At 51.9% G+C, this 17,193-nt stretch overlaps 1 protein-coding gene across 1 annotated transcript in view; it reads left to right on the top strand.

Moving 5' to 3' along the window:
* The first annotated feature begins 1,873 nt into the window (after positions 1-1,873).
* Positions 1,874-17,193, top strand: part of LOC102045431 (nucleotide exchange factor SIL1-like) — a 46,508-nt gene continuing 31,188 nt past the window's right edge. Inside the window, exon 1 of the mRNA XM_005429215.1 lies at positions 1,874-2,002. The gene's annotated coding sequence lies outside the window, so the exon portion shown is untranslated. The remainder of the gene's footprint in view (positions 2,003-17,193) is intronic.

The raw sequence follows: 17,193 nt of genomic DNA, 5'->3' as shown, positions 1-17,193 counted from the left end.
CTTTGTAACACCTTGTGGCAATGACTTCAATGGCTTTTAACAACTGTCCCCTCAAATTAAGGTGTCTGGGGTAGGCAGGGCTGGGTGACGGCCCCTGTGGCCTTCAGGTGGTGCAGAGGTCAGTGGGGCTGTGTGGGGTGGGAGAGGAGGAGGGAAGCTGGGAAGCTGTGCCCTTCCCCAGGGCAGCATCCCATTCCCTGCAGGCTTCTCTGCTGCAGCAGCAGGTGGCAAATGAAGCTTGATGAGCTTTGTTAGTGAGGGATAGGGAAGGCGTGAATGGAAACGGTCACAGCAGTGCTGGCTCTGTGCTGTGTGGGTGCCCCTCAGCAGGATGAGGAGCTCTGTTGTATTTTGGGGAAGAGAAGGCTGTTCATTTGGCTTTGTCACTGCTGTAGGAGTAGCCAGATGGAGGATGCTAAAAGGAAATACAGGGCTGGAACAGCCTCCTTGTCCATCCCCCTGTCCTGAGCCAGGTGAGAGATGCTTGGCTCCAGGCTGGACAGTGGTGGATGGTAGTGCAGATCTGGACAGGGCCCAGTTCCCTCTGGGCCTTGATGGAATCCCACTCTCAGAGCCTGACAGCTCATCTAACTTGTCCTTGCAGCAAACTGAGCAGCCAGTTTGTCTCTTGCCTTCATAGAGTGAGGAGCCCTGTGGCTGGTTGTCCTTGTGAGTAAACCCTGTTAAAATCTGAGAGCTGGTACTGGCCCTGGAGGGAGCAGGGATGGAGAAACCCCTCCACAGCTGGTATGGGGCAGCATGTTTTATACTGCTGACTGCTCTGCTGGCTGCCCAGACCCTCTGGTTTGTCTGTGACTCAGAGCTGATACCCAGCACGGAGACCAGAATTGGGTATTTTATGTTCCTGGATCACAGAGGGGTGTTCAGCTCTTTGGAGCTGTGGTGTCACAGTGCTGGCACATTCAGTCTGGTCCCCAGTTTTCCCCAGGTTTCCTCTGTCTAGAGAGCTTTCCCCTGGACTCTGTTTGTGTGCTTGATCTCTGTTTGTGCTGTTTCCAAGTACACTTCTTTGCATTGTTTTCCTTGCTTTTCTTTCTATTGATTTGTGGGTGTTTTGGGAACTTTTCCTCAGTTTATCAATTCTGATCATGACCTCCAGAGTGCCTCCAGCTCTTAACTCCTGGGCATCCTTTCAGGTTTTATAAAAGTGCTTTCTCTTCATTGTTCAAACTATGAATGGAAAGGTTGAACAGAAGCAGACCTGGGCTGAGCTCCCAGGGCTCATACACAAGGATTTCTCTTGTGGTGACAGGGAATTGCTGATAGCTACCCCTCAAGTGTGTGGGGTTGAGTTGCTTTGGTTGGTCTTTTTTTCCTTATTAATGAGCACTGGGCCTAATGAAGGTGAGCTTGCCCAGACCCAGCTCCTCTGGCTATTGAAAGCATCAGATGGATAGAGTGAAAAACCTGCTTTGTGCTGGTCAGAGGTGTGATGGGCAGGTTTCTGTAGGGGGGGATTGTGCTCTCCTTCTCAAGGCTGAGATGATTTGTAAGAGCTTTCATGAACTTTGTTCACCTGGGGCTTCTTGCTGGTGCTTGCTGGGGCTGTCACAGCTCCAAGACAATCCTCAGCCCTGCTTCCCACTCAGAGCTGCCTCAGCAGTGGGCTGTGCATGGGGGAAGTTGTGTCCAGCATCTCCTGCTCCCCTTTTCTCTCCATAGGGCTCTCCTCAGTGAGAGTTGGGCTTGTCTGTATGTGGCTAAGGTAGCAAAAATGCATTTTTCTCCTCAAGCAATTCCAAGTTCCTTGTGTGGTTGCTGTTCTCTGGAAAAGAGAAAACTACTTGTTCTGGAGAAATTAATGACACTCACTTTTATTCCTAATTAGTGTGTCATGGTGGGTGTGGTTGCAGGACACCTCATTGCACCAGGCCTCTGCTGTCACCTCAGTGCCAACTGCTTAAGGAAGAGGAGTTACTTGAGCTGAAATAGATTTCACTGGAGCAAACATCTCTGCCCAGCTCTACCCTCCCCAGGTTCTGTGAGTACTGAGCTGCTGGGCTCAGCTGCCTGAAGTTCAAGAATTGGTCCTTTTCTGAAGTGCTATTCCATCTTTCTTTGCACATGGGTGTGTAACTGTGGGGTGAAATTTGGGCCCCACCGAATTTAAGGACAACACAGGATTGCTCTGTGGTGTTCATGTCTTCCTCCTCTCCAGGCTGGTGACTTGTGCTACCCAGCTGTTCACTCCAGCTGTGCTTCAGGGACACCATCAACAGGATGGAGACACTGTGCCCTCTTTGTTCTCCTGTGTTGGTCCCTGGCTGATGGTAGAGTCATGGAATAATGAAATATTCTGAGTTGGAAGGCACCTACAAGCATCATTGTGTCCAACTTGGTGGATGCCCTGACCTAATTTCAGTTCCAGGAGAGAAAATTCAGTCTCCCTAAAACCTTCCTTTGGCTTCTGTTGGATTCTTCCTCACTTTTCTCCAGGGGGCTGTGTGCTGTAGTTAAATATGGATGGAAAGGTTGTGTTCCACTCTGGATTACAGCTGAATCTCAGTGGTGGATAAATTGCATCCCAAGTCTAGTTTGCAAAGCCCTTTGGGCTTCATGGGCTGCAGGAAGCAGTATTTTATTCTAGATGTGTGTTTGCTGATAATTCTATAGGATTTGCAGACAGCAGGTTGTAAGAGCCCTGATTATAGTGGTTCCCTGTGCAGTCAGACTCTGCCCAAATAATTCAAGTGCCTGCTGCAGAGAGAGGGAAAGGAAGATGGAAGGATGATTTAGAAATCTCTGGAGTAGATGGGAAAAAGATGCATATGTTGATCTGAAGGAGATACCCAGCCACATATATGTCTTTCAGCATCTAAATAAAATTCAGGATTTTTTAAATGGTTGCCTACTTAAAGCCCAAATAATTCCTTTAATGACAGGTTTTAAAGGTTTAACTTAATTTTAGAATTTTTATTTCAAGTGTCCTTCCATAAAATTAACTTTTTGAATGCAGAATGCTTTAATGTCTTCCGTGTTGGTGCTCATTTGCAAGAAATCTCTGCACAGTTATTTCTTATGTACCAGTTAAATCTATCAGCCAACAGATGTCAAGTGTAGCAAAAATGCTATAATAATATTATGGTCTAATAATAGTTATAATGATTCTAATTACCTGGTGCAGCTTTAAAGAGAGGCAGATTCAGAGATGAGTGCAAAGGAGGTGTTTAACCTTGAACTGCAGAAGCAGGGCTCTTCCAGAGGTGCCTGTGCTGCGCCCTCTCCTCCCTATCAGACATCCCCCTCCCTTTATTTCCTCCAGCAGACTGGGAGCAGCACTCTGGTGTGTTTTTAATGTTCAGACCTCATTCTGGCTGTGTTCAAAGAGTGCTGGAGAGCTGAGGATGAGCACATTTCCTGCACTACCTGGGAGTGTGAAGCCTGCTCATTTTCAGCCTCTGTCTGCCCTGCTCCTGTCTTGCTCCCACTGCCTGATGATTGTGGCACTCGAGGATTGCTCCCACTTCGGGAGCTGCAGAGCCTCAGCCATCTCCATCCTCTCTGCAAGCTGCTTGTGCTGCTCTTACCTGTCAGGGGTGGCTTTGCCCCAGCTTGGAAAGCACAAAGCCAGAGTCTCCTGATGGGAGTGTTTGGGGATGTGCAGGTGAGTGGTTGAGAGCTGTTGATCCCTACAGAGGCTTTGGTGTGGGGGTAGGAGAGCACTGGGCTGGTCCTTGAGTGCTGTGCTTGCCTTGCCTTTGACAGTCTGGCCCCACAGAGCCTTGTCAGAGTCTCCTTCCCCAGCTGCTCCATGTGCCAGCCCTGTTACATCACTCCCAATGCCCTTTCACCACCGTATTTTTCCTTTAGGAAGGATCCTGGGCTGCATTTGCTGTATTCCTGTGGCTTTTGCCCGATGTTGCTGAGTGCTGTTAGTGCCTTGGGGTCCCAGTGCTCATTGTGGCTGCAGTGTAATGGATCCCCTCGTGTCACAGCTGCTCATTTATGCCTGTGACATGAGGGGTGAGGAGTCCCTGGCTCACAGACCAGCAGCCTTTCCACAGAGGAAGCTCTGTGTGGGCTGGAAGTCGACAGCTTTCAATGATTATATGCTGAACCTTCTTCCTATAAATAATTGATTCACAGGCTGATGAGAACTACAGGAACTTGTCTCTCAGTTGCTGCTCCCTGGCATGGGCAGCAGCTGGAAATCTGCTGTTTTCCTATAAAATGGATCCAGAGGTGCCCTTGCAAGGTTTTCTTTATTTCCAGCCTGCTTGTAGGCTGACCTGCTCTGCTTCTTGGGAAAGCCCTGCCTGCCAACACCTGCAGCACACCTTGTGCCAAGGTTTGTGCTGCTCAGAGCTCTGCCACCTTCAGCCTTTCCCTGGGGGCTGTTCAGCCTGTCCCTTGGGCGGGTTCAGCCTCTCCCTTGGGCGGGTTCAGCCTCTCCCTTGGGCGGGTTCAGTCTTTCCTCTGGGCAAGTTCAGCATTTTCCTTTGGGCAGGTTCAGCCTCTCCCTTGGGCAGGTTCAGCCTTTCCTTTGGGCAGGTTCAGCCTTTCCTTTGGGGAGGTTCAGCCTTTCCTTTGGGCATGTTCAGCCTTTCCTTTGGGGAGGTTTGCCTTCTTGCTGGAGTCAGTGTGTGTGTGTGTGTTGGTGCATCACCATGGAGATGAGGCCACAGGAGCTGCAGGGTGCAGCCTTTTCCAGGCTCGCGTGAAGAAGGATGCGGTAACGGGCTCCTCTTATTTAGGGAAAATGATTTCTTGGAGTAAATAAATTGTCAAAGAACACTTGGCATCAGCTCAGGTGCTATTAAGGAGAAGATCTCTTGAAGCCAGAGCTGTGAGGCTCATGCAATATTCACCTGCTTTGCTGTGTTCCACATCAGGCGTTGCTGCTGTGCCCAACGCTGACTCACTGACCCACCTGTGCTTTTACTTACCCCGAGATAACAAAGCTCCTGTTGCTTTTCTCCTCCCTTTGTAGGTATTTCTCATCCTGCCATAACAGCACCTTCCTGGATCCCTTTCCTTGCCCACTGAGTGTCCAGCTTTTCAGTGCTTTGAGTGGTTACAAGCCTTCACTTCCCGTGGCTGCTGCTGCTTTGGCTGGGTTTGGGGAGGACGTGGAGGGTATGTGGCTGCAGTGAGCTCTCCCCCATGCAGAAACACCTCTCTGGGTTGAGCACATCCCAAAACCCTGGTCTGGTCGTGTGGACATTCTTGGGGGGCTGGGGACACTGCCCTTTCCATGTGCCTGTCCCTGGCACACTTTTCCTTTCTAGTTTCTGGTACACAGAACCCTCCCAACAAGGTCTGGAAGGGCCCCGTGGCAACTCTGCCTCATTGCCTCCACGTCTTGTTCCAGACTTCATCTGTAAACATCTCTTTGCCCTTGCTAAAAACACTGTCTCTTAATTTCTCTCTGCAGGAGTATTATTTAATTTGTAACAGTTTTAGGACGTTATTTGAAAAATCCGATATGAAGCTGTATTTCATTTACTGTAATGATCCACTAATGCAGGCATATTTCAAAGGCAGGCAATGCAGTACTGTGGGGTTTAATTAAATTTTGTTTTGCAACTGAGCATCAATAGACAGACAATAACAAATGGTGGACAATATGCATACAGAACAAAGTCTCTTCATTTTCCTTTTCAAGACTGTGGAAGTGAAAATGTATAGCCCTTAAAATGGACTTGGCCTGCTCACAACTGCTGCTTTACTGTAGTTAACTCACTTCAGGAGGAGTTTTTTTCTTCTTACTCTGCTTTAATTAATTTTCTTGCTCTCTTCCTGCCCACAAAATAAACTCTTAGACTGTGGAAAATTTCCAGCAGGAGCCGTGGGTGATCTAAGTGCTTCTGCAAGTTCTGCATGTAGTTTTGAATACTGTGTTGGTACCTAGTGTGTGATGGCTCCTCCAGATGGGCCCTCCTGAGGGTGACAGAACAGAAGGGCTGGGTGTGAGGTTCCTGTCTCTGGGAACTGGACATGGCATGTGCCAGCCTTGGAGAGGGAGGGACAAATGGTGTTGCTGCCATGGTTGTACTCAAATCAGGAATCGGTAAGTGGCTCTGGAGTGCATTTTGTTCCTCTTCTCCCAGCAAGCGTGGGGTAATCAAGTACACAGTGTATGTGGGGAAGCTCGGGAAGAGTGTTCCACGTCAGCAGGAGGCTTCTGGGAACCATCTGAGTACTCACAGCGTGGCACTTGGACACGTGTTCTTGGGTAAAGAAATTTGTCACTGGTGCTGCAAATGGGCTCCTTTGTTCAGATTTGAGGAGCAGGGTGAGATGGGGTGGCTGAGGCAGATTTGGTTTCTCCAGGTGTCTGGAGAAATTACCACTGTTCAGGAACAGAACCAGAGTTTGCTGAGGAACCCGATGCGAGTGTGACTCCCACTGCACTCCAGCCCTTTGATTCTCTCAGCGATCTCTCAAAGCAGAGAGCTGAAAAAAGCATTAATTTTTCAGAGGAAGAGTCTCCATTCAGAGACGTGAGTTCAAGCCATGTCCTGGGTTGATGCCTAAAGCTTTGCCTGCTTAACCTGCCTTCAAAGGCTGGGGGCAAGGGCTCTGCCTGGAGCTGGCACTGCTTTCCACCACGGAGCTGGGCTGGATCACAGTCCAGAGAGCTGCTGGCTGGAAACTGGAGCATGCAAAGGCTGGGAATCTGTGGGAACCTGACTCCTGATGTCTGTGCAGCTGTAAGTGCCTGAAAAGCATGGCTGGAAATGACAGACTGGAGTCTGTAACCTCCTCCTCCTCCTCCCTGGGATCTCGGTGTAGCACTTGCCGTGTTCCAGGCACAGCCTGTGTTTGCTCCTTGCTGGAAGCAGCACCGTGAGTCCTTTGCAGCTCTCCTGGTTGCCTGGGCCAGCTGAGGGTTGTGTTCTGAGCTGGGTGAGAGGCTCCTGGAACAATGGATGGGGTCCTGTGCTCCTGCCAGTCCCTGTGGCTGGAGAGGAGTCCTGGTACAGATAAAAGGGGTATAAATATAACTCGTCATCAGGCACTGGGTGCTCTTTAAATAAACTGGGAAAACCCCACACAGCTGAGGTTTGTACTGGCCCTGCTAATACTGGGGGAATGCCCCAGGCCTGAATCCTTGTTCTTCCCTTATTCCTTGCTTTAGGCTCCCAGATTTCCCATTTGCTCACTTCTTTTTGTTGATAGGCAGTGTCAAGGTTCTGTTGCTGTGGTTTGGGGCAGGAGGTTGCTTTCTGGTGACTTGAAGCAACACGTCCAACTTCTGTCCTTCCTTTGCATCTCCTGCCTTTCTCCGTGTGGCTGCTCTCACTGTGCCATAAACTAATCTCCTTCTAGCCAGGAACCTCAGGCCTCTTGCAGATTCACTTTTATGGGGCCATTATCCATCATCTATAGAAGGAGAGGCTTTCCTGGCTATGGCAGGGCTCAGGTGACTGCTCCCAGATGGAGCACACTGGATCATCTGGAGCCAGGGGCTGAGCCCTGGGCTGAGGGATGTGCCCTCTGTGCCGACCAGGGAGTGCTTGAGCCTGGTTTTTGCAGGAGCAGGTGAGTGATTTGAGATCCTCACAGTACTGCTGGCATGATTTATTCTTGCAGAAGTGCCCACAGCAGCTTTAGGGGTTTGTTCTGCCCAGCAGGATCACAGACAAGGACATGCCTGGGCCCTGTGCTTTAGTGGCTCTTGCAGGACTGTGCAGCAAACAGGACCTGCGAGGGGCCTCAACACAGGGGCACAAGCCCAATGCATGGGGAACTGCAATGGTGCTTGGGAGTGAACAAAAATAAGTCTCTAGGACTATTTAAAATGAAAAAGAAAGTAGTAATTAGTAATTAAAAGTAAAAAAAACCAAAACAGTAGTAATCTGTATTTCAGTTTTGAGGGAATTCTTGTAGCAGGAGAGCATGTGCTGGCTGGGAGGGAAGAAGCACTTGCTCAGACAAGTGATAATCCATTGCAGCCTGTTCCAGACACCTGGCAGATACCAGCCTTCCTCAGGCCTCCCTGGGATGAGCGAGGTGCTGTGCCACTGGATGAGGAATGTGGAGTTTCTGGACTATGTGGAGTGCTCATTTAAACACCAAATCCTTGTTCCTGATGGGAGCTGCTGGTGGCTGCCTGGCGTGGGGGTGCTCACGGGAGCTCATGTCTCACCACCAGAAGTGTGCTGGGCTCCACAAGCACGCGGGGCTGACACGGCCGGCTCGCTTCCTTGGATTTCTCCTCTGGAGTTTGGCAGCCGTCTGCTTCAGGGAGCACAGTGGCCTCATAAGAGTTTATTTGATCTGACACATGACAAATTGTTTCTGCTGGCGGCTACTTGAGGCACAGTCTGTTCGCTGGCAGCCGCGGCTCTGCGGGCGCTGGGAAGTGGAGGAAGGCAGCCCTGCCTCCTCCTCTTAGGAAACATCAGTGCAGGGAGCGTTGCTTTGACCCCCCCCACCATCCCAGCCTCCCTTCTGCTGCTCGGTAACGGTGCTGCTGGCATGGATTATTAATGATGTTTGTGTGCTGGGTGTGTCTGCAGGTGCTGCTTGTGGTTCCCATGGCGTGTTGGCTGCGGGGCAGAGGAGAACCTGTGTTCTGGAACCAGACCCATTGCCACTAAAAACACTTTGTTAAGTTCCTTTTTTTAGGATACCCTTTTAGCTCTGCAATGAGCAGCAGAATATTACATTCCTCAGCAGAATAAAAAGTACATGTCCCCTGTGAGATAGTGTAAATACATTTTATCTGTTCTATTACCTGCAGTTTTCAGAATATGTCCCCTAAGCATTTTAATCTTGTTTTCCAGAGTTGTCTCAGAGTGAGGAATTGCTCCTATTTGCAACTTTGGGAATGATTACTTGTTCATTAATTTCTTCCCTTTCCTGCTGTCCATCTATTATTGCTTCCAAGAGAAAAAAAAACCTCTCTGTAAATCTCCTCCAAAACAGGGCTGAGTGCCTGATTAGACAGAGAGTTATGTGTGCTGGGATCTGTTCCTGGGAGATCATCCTGGAGCTGTGCATGGAGCCCTGGTGCTGCTGTTCCATGCCCTTGGGCACACAGAACCCTCCAGGTGATGCCTTTTCCTTGGTCTTAAAATTAAGAGACAGACACAGTTAGGGGATAAAGGGTTTTTATCTTGGTATTTAATAAAGATCTTTATGGTGCACCACTTCACCAAGGTGGAATGTGCTGAACTGCACGCACATGGTAGATCATGTATACAATTTATAGACCTTGCAAATTAGCATATTTAACAAAGATGCCTCAATGAGAGGCTTGAAGGAATAGTGTGATATCTTCCTATTTCAAAGTATTTCTCACTAGATGGGCTTAATTTTAGTTTACAGCATGTATTTTAGAGGGGACCTTGGTTTCTCAAGATAGTGTAGGGCTTTCTGGCCTCCAGCTGAGGCCTTTAGGATGTTTGGTTTTCTGGCCTAACAGAACACCAGGCTTATGGTAAGTTATCAGACTTAAGGAATTACAAGTGTACATGTTAAGGGCACTGAGAATACATAACAGGTATATAAAAGGCAAAAAATCCTCATGGCATCACTGGTGCCCAGGCTGGCTCCCTGCTCCTTGCCCTGGGATGAACAAGCCCAGCAGGCAGCACGTGCCAGGGCAGGCGGGCACACCTGGAGCACACCTGGAGCACACCTGGAGCACACCTGGAGCACGCCTGGAGCACACCTGGAGCACACCTGGAGCACGCCTGGAGCACACCTGGAGCACACCTGGAGCACGCCTGGAGCACGCCTGGAGCACACCTGGAGCACACCTGGGGCATGCTGGTGAGGCAGGAGCTGGAGGTCAGGGCAGCTCCAGCCCCCGAGCAGGGCTTTGCCTGCAGTGCTGGGGCTGTTACGAAACAGGAGCGAGATGGGACAATGCAGAGCAGTTCCTGCTGCCACGCTTTTGTCCAGCAGCTAAAAGCCAGTTCAGAGGGTTTTGTGGAAGCCTTGTTTGCTTTGGTCTTTTTTTGCTCTTTCTTTAAGTACAGACTTAAAAGAGCTGGAGACTGGAGGCCACTGTAGTTATTATTTCTTCCTGAATAGCACAATAAATGTACCATTTGTCAGGGTCCTTGCCTCAGAAAACATGTGGCCTGTTCCCACTGCTGTTCCCTTTGACATATGAGGAACTGCCCCTGCCTGCCTCTGGGTGTGTGGAGATTTCTCACTCCCTCATTGGGGTCAGTGCCAAAACTTGTCTTGACGTGTGACGTGTGTGGTCACTGGAAGTCACTGTGGAGGCTGTCACTGAAACAGCCTGGATTCACAGAGCAGCTTCATTTAGATGGCAGCTGATGGAGGAGCTCTGCAGGACAGCTGGGTATAGAACCTGTGTGCAGGAGGGGACAGCTGAGGGCTGCAGTCATCGTGGGAGAAGCTCAGACATGTACAGCCGTGGTCTGGCGGACCTGTGGTGGATGTGCCATGTCCCACCTGCCATGGCACCACCAGGATGCACAGGCAGCTGCTCAGGATGTTCTGGTGTTCCACAGCAGAGAGGAAGGTGCTGCAGGTGCCTCTTTGATCAGAGCTGAGGGTGTGTGAGGGAACAGCCTGCTGCTCACCCTGACAGCAGATTTCGAGCTCTTGGCTTTGCCAATCATCTCACAGCAAACACCAAGACATGGGAGTGAAAGTCCCTGTGTCCTTTGGCTGCTGCTTGGGTGTTTGCAGAGCCAGCAGGTGCAGTGACAGCCAGGACTGTCAAAGGAAGAACCCTCTGTGGAGCAGTGCTGCTCAACTACTGAGATATGCCAGTCCATGAAATGGCTCCTTATAGGGTGTGTTATCAAAAGGATTTTTCTTTTGAGTGTCTGGATCTCCTGCTGTTGGTCTGAGCTCCAGATGAGAAACAGTGCATTGACTGGAAGGTACTGAGGTTACAAACAGAGTAATTGTCCATTGGAAGAGAAAATTGTGGAGGAAACCCACTCAGAACACATCTCTGTTCTTCTTCTTCCTCAGAGCAGGTTTAGGAGTGCAGTGGCTGAGGGGCAATGGGGATGGAGCTAAGTACTGCTGAGTGAACCCCACAACTCTGAGGAGCAGGGAGCCTGGTCATGGAGCTCAGGTGGCACCTGGGAGCTTTACTGGCTCTCTAGTTCTCTCTCCATAGCCCATGAGTGCAGATCTCCCTGGGGCAGCAGAGCGTTCCCTGTGAGGGGAGCCCATGGTGCTGCAGTTCCAGCGGCGTGCGCGGGGTCCCATGGTGGTGCAGGCAGTCACAGGGAAGCTGTTTCATAACCTCTGCTGGCATTCATGAGATGTTCAGAGACAGGTTCTCCACTTAGTCAACGCTTTATGAGGATTTAAGGCTCAGGAGCTCTTTGAAGCACCGATGCAGCTTGTTCTGCCATGACAAGGTGGAGATGAACGCTGGCGTGACTTCCATTCCCAAGGAAAATGCTCTTTTGCACGGATCACAAGCTGTGGCTCTGCTGCTGTTTGACGAGACCAGAGGAATCTCAGATCCAGACACTCAGTGGCACATCAAAGCTTTCCTGTCTGAAGGTGAGGTGATGGGGAGCTCCAGCTCCATGTCCTTCGTGTTTGGGCAGCAGAAGGAAAGAAGTTCCCTGAACCAGGACTCACTTGGGGATCAAAGCTCTGCTTAGCAGAGGCTGACAGGGCAAAAAGCCAGGATGGCAGCAGGAAGGACAAACCCTGCAGAAGATCTGGGCCATCTGATAGCAGACCTCCAGAGGGGCCTGGGAGACCTTCTGCTCTGCTGGAGGAGTGGGGCCAGCATCTCCCCCCAAGGAGGCAGACCTGCAGTGTCCTGGGCTTGAGTGGAGCCATTCTGTTGTGCCTGAGGGATTGTTTAATTAAAAAGAATGCTGCACCATCACATTTCAACTGTTTTCTCCACACATTGCTGCAAGTAACATCTAAAATAGCTCTAAAAGGCAACAAACCATTCCCCAAAGCAGGGGTGGCAGATGAACAACAGGAGAGGGAAGGAATTATATTCTCTCTCAGCTTTCTGTGTCTGTGCATTTGCTTCTGCATTTGCAGCCCTTGGGGCTTGTTTTAATTTAAATTTCCGTAGGAAAAACCCTGTTGAAGGAATGCTGCCTGCAGTGGCTTTGGCTGTTCTGCTTTGGGGAGCAAGAGTTCCTTTTCAGTCTTGGTGGGAAATGCCTGGATAGAGGAACGGCAACCACCACGAGAGTCACTTCTGGATGGTGGGACTGGCAATCTCTCAGCTCTCCTTTTGTGCTCATTCCTGTCCCAGGGCTTATTTAATTGCTTAACAAAGGCATCCTCTGCAACCACTGAGAAAGGACCAGTGCAGGGAGGGAAAAAAAGCAAACTTGCATCAAGCCTTTCATCCAAGCACAGGGAGATGTTGCTGCTGACCTCAGTGTTTGTAACCGTGGTGCAGTGTTGGAATGGAGCAGCTGAGCCCCAGTGTGGGCGTTGATGTGTCCAGATTGATGCAGGGACTGGGGGCAAAGCAAGGACTGGTTCTGAGGGAACCTGCGTGGCAGCAGGTTGTGTTCATCCCCAGAGAGCTCCTTCAGGGCCGGGTTTGAGATTGGCTTGTTAGGGCTTTATCCCAGGTTTCACTGCCAGTCTGGCAGCTCCTGATTTGGTTTGACCCACGAGGTGGATCCCAGTGGCCTCTGCCTTTTCAACTGGGAGCTTGCCACAAAACTGGAAGCATGTGGGAGCTGAGCCAGAGCTGTACATCCAACCAGGCATGCCATGAACTCAATCCACAGGCTGCTATGCCATGTTATTCGTGAGCACACATCCAGGGCATGCAGCAGGCGAGCCCCACGTTTGCTGCCCGTGTGCCATCCTGCTCCCCGCTGCTCCCTGTCCCCTGGCTTGTCACGGGGAGTCAGAGCTGTCACCACCGACTGACGCTCTGTGGAGAGGTGAGAAAATGCATTTTTCATAAAGCTCACAGCTCATGGCTCCTGGCAGATTGATAGGGCAGCTGGAGGAGTCCTTTGTGTGCCCACTGTTGGGGCAGCTGTGTGCCAGGTGCTCTGCAGGGAGTGGCAGGGGTTCCTTGGCTTGGCAATCCCCATGGGAAGCCTGGAGGCTGAGCTGGGGCTCCTGGCTGGGGCAGGCTGAGATTCAGCCAGGGGCAGGGATGGTTGTGCTGGGCAGGCAGTGTGGTGTGGGTGCTGCTGTGGGAGTCGTGTGCTGGATCCATCACTGCTGGGTTTCTATAACACTGAGCAGGATTTTTTTTTTCATGGTTTCTTAACCTCTTAATTGAGTTTCTTTATAGGGAAGCTGGCATCTGACAGGGGAAGGAGGTTGTTATTCCCGATGAGAACCATGGGTGAACAGCAGGAACTTGGAAAATACAAAGAGCTGTTTCCAGAGAGGCTGGGAATAAGCCAGTTAAATCTTTGGCACTTGGTGGGCCCAGCTGCAGTGGGACATCAGGATTCTCTGGGACCTTGTTAGTGCACCATGTGCTTTCTTTCCTGTTAGATTCTCCAAGCTTGGGAAAGCAGAGGGGATAAAAACACACGGAATGCTGGGAGACTCCTGGGATAGTGTGAGGCAAGGTGTCACCTTGCAAATAGGAACTGGTGGAAAGGATAGATCTGAGGGGGGGAGAAAACATCACTTATTGTATGTGCTGTGCATGGGAAATTGCAGCAAGGAGTGGGAGAAGGGAATAGGTATGGGTAGGATGAGAGGTGTTTTTGGCTGGGATTTGGGGTGGTGGGGAGGTGAAGAGGAAGAGAAAAGCTGTTTCATGTGGCTGAGGTCAGGCAGTGTGACAGCTTTTAGAAAGATGTTTGTCCTGAAGGTCCCTGTGCATCTCTCATCTCCAGGCAAGTCCTGAAGTCCTAAATTGGAGCAAATCAGCACCAGTGCTCTGGTGTGGGCCCAGAGGTGCCTGCCAACCCCAGAGCTCTGAGGAGTCAGTGTCATGTGGTGTGCAGGCAGAGCAGAGCCCTGCGAGAGCAGCTGCCAGAAATTCAGAGAGATGCACTGCTTATAAATAATAAATGATAAATTCAGCCTCTGATCTCCGAGGCACGCTCTGCTTCTGCACGCTCCATGCTGGCAGAGAAGATTCCCCATCCCGGACTCAGCAGTCTGTCTCTGGCGTGGAGGGTCTGAGGGATGCTGAGGAGGCAGCTCATGGAATTGGGGTCGTGCTGAGCCCCGGCGGAGCGTGGCCCCTTCTGCCAGCAGCACTAATGAGCGTGGCCCCTGTGCCAGGGCTGCTAACGAGCGCTGGGGAGGGCGAGGGCAGCCTTGCTCAGCCTTCAAACCACCCCAGCTCAAAGCTGTGCCCCTGCCCTCTGGAGAGCAGCGTTCTGTGTGAATGCCGCTTGCTGAATGAATTAATTAAGTCAATTTAAATGATAGACTAAACGATGCTTAGTGTTAAACTGTGCGAGCTGTATAAACAGCAGGGTCAGGGTTGCTGTGGCCGGGTAGAAGGGGCGGTTCTGGCTTTATCCAAGTGATGCACAACAACCCCTCCCCTGCTCTTGGGGGAGCTGTGGCAGTGCTGGTGAAGCTGCTGGTGCCAAGAGCTGCCCCCACCGTGCCCAGGCACTGCTGGGCTGTCTCCTGCTGCTGGACACATCCCTGTCCTGCTCCTGGCACCTGGCAGGGCTGTCAGAGCTGTGTTGGGTGGTGTCATGGCCAAGCTGCTGCTCGAGGGGCTGATGTGAGCTGATGGCTGCACAGGTAGCCTGGAGGGGTTATTAATATTTATTGTTATTATTTGTTAGCAGCGGTTACAAAGGTTGCGTGAGTGCTCAGTAGATGCCAAGCTCTGTAAACATGTGTTTGTGCCATGGTTATCCTGCCCCTCCCACCCTGTGCCACAATTCCCTCCTGTGGGCTGGCTCCAGTTTGGAGTGGGGCTTCTGCTGCAGGTGGGAGCAGGACCTGCTGCCCAGCCAGTTTATTCCTGCCAGCCTCAAAGTGTGGCTTCCTTGCTGTGTGGGTTCTCTGTAGGCAGCAAGAAGGTGTTCCCACAACTTTTCCCTTTGTGTAGGAGTGTTTTTAACACGCCAGAGCAGAGTCCTAGTAGGAGTAAATGATGAGGAGCAGGCAAGAAGAATAAATGTTTTTTTAAAGCCATTTCATAAGCGACATGAATGGAGTGGTCTGTATGGCAGCTACACCCTCTCCACTGAGATCCTGGAGGTGTGAGGGGGCTGGCAAACAACTGCTGCTCCCTGGGCTGTCCTGCCTGGCTGGGGCTTCGGGCCCAGGTGGGACTCTCTGGCAGGGCTTGGGGCTCTCACTGGAGTGGGGCTGGGAGCACCCACTGGAGGCACAGGGGTGCTTTCCTGAGGACTGGATGCCTGGAGGAGCAGAGCTGCTGGGATCATCCTGGGCATTGACCTCAGGTGCTGGTGTGTGCAGGTTGTCCTGCTTGAAAGCACAGGGTTGTGCAGCCCCAGCCAGTGACTGGGGAAGGGCATTAGAGTGTGGCCTCCCAGTAATCCTCTGTGGCCTCCCAATAATCCTCTCTTTGCCCACCAGCTGTTTCCTCTCCTAGGCACAGGCTGAGTTTCAGCTCCAAACCTCCTCTTTCTCCTGTTGGTGTAGCTGCACAGTCAGCAAGCAGGAGGGACAGCTGGCCACAGGGTGCTCCCAAGGTGTCTGTAGCACACCAGCAAACATGAGTGCTCCTCACAGACCTGAAGACCCTCTTGCTCAGAGGAGGGAAATTGCAGGTCAGGTCAGCTACATTTCCGTCTCTTTCTCTGTGGCACTGCACATCACTCAGCCTGTCACGGGGGGCTCGGCCGTGGATGCCACCATTGGAAGGACATTGTGTGAAGGGGATCTCAGCTCGCTGGGAGTGCACTCTGTGTCCTGAGAGCCTCTCCAATCCCACAGCCCCCGTGCACGGCTGGCTGGAGCTCATTCCCTGAGCTGCTGTTGCCCAGGAAACTCCCCCTTCAGCCGCAGAGGCTGTGAGTGCCCGCAGGTCTCTGTGCCCTGCTCCAGCTGGAGGTGCCTGGGGGTTCCCATCCCTGCCCTGCACTCAGTGAGGGAGCAATGTTGGTGCTTTGTGCTGGGAGGCACACGATGTGCTGCTGGTGCTCCCCTTGTCATCTCTGTGAGGCTGGCTGGACAGAAACCTGCCCTGAGTCCGTTCATCTGCAGAGAGTTTGTAAGGCTGTAATACCGATCCTGCTCCCTCGGGTCATCCCTAGGTGAAAACAAGGATTAGCCTATTGCTATTGCTCATTCTTAGAGAGAATTGGTATTTTTGTATCAGCACTGGGGTGGCAGCAGGACCAGGACAGTGCCTGTCCCCTGTGCTGGCACTGCCGGGGGATCTCCAATCTTGTGTCCAGTTCTGATCTCTCATGGCAAGAAAAACCATGGAGGGACTGAAGCATGTCCAGGGAAGGGAACAGAGCTGGGAAGGGGGTGGAGAGTCAGAGTGAGGAGCAGCTGGGAAAGGGGCTCAGCCTGGAGAAAAGGAGGCTCAGGGGGAACCTTCTCCAGGAGGGAAGAGCCAGGTTGGAGTTGGGCTCTGCTCCCAGGGAACAAGGGACAAGAGGAAATGCCTACAAGCTCTGCCAGGGCAGGCTCAGGGTGGGCACAGCATGAATTTCCCCATGGAAAGGGGGCTCAGGGATTGGCAGGGGCTGCCCAGGGGGGTTTGGAGTGCCCATCCCTGGAGGTGTCCCAGGAAGGGCTGGAGGTGGCACTGAGTGCTCTGGGCTGGGGACAAGGAGGGGATGGGGCACAGCTTGGATTCGATGGTCTTGGAAGTCTCTTCCAACCTCAGTGATTCTGGAATTCTGCTTCCAGCTGGCTGCAAAGCCAGAGGCTGATGTTGGGGCTGAGGGGCTCTGGGATGTCTGTGTGCTCTCCTGGAGCAGCAGGTCAGAGCTCAGACGAGGCTCCTGGTGGATTTGTTGGAGTGGCGCAGGACGGGCAGCGTGGGCTCTGTGCTGGGCTGTGAGTGCAGCGCTGCCAGCAGCAGGAGGCATTAATGCAATGTGCTCCTCTCGCTGGCTTCCTTGGAGCTGTCACCTGTGACTGTGGGAGCTGCGTTCCCGGGGCTGTGCAGCTCCCTGTGCACAGCTCTGCCCTCAGTGGGATGTCCCCGCTAATGGGGAGCACAACTCTGGGCTGTTCCTGCTGCTGCTGGCACAGACCAGGATTTCTGGAGCTGTGGAGCAGAGCAGCCCAGCCAGCAACATCTCCTCCTCTGACAGGAGGGCTACTGCCAGCAGTGGAGACCTCTTGGAGTCTGACCCTTGCCTC

This window comes from Geospiza fortis, unplaced genomic scaffold (assembly GCF_000277835.1).
Source record: "Geospiza fortis unplaced genomic scaffold, GeoFor_1.0 scaffold320, whole genome shotgun sequence".
Classification (NCBI taxonomy): Eukaryota; Metazoa; Chordata; class Aves; order Passeriformes; family Thraupidae; genus Geospiza; species Geospiza fortis.
Note: the sequence above shows the minus strand (reverse complement) of the source record. Positions and strands in the feature narration are given on the sequence as shown.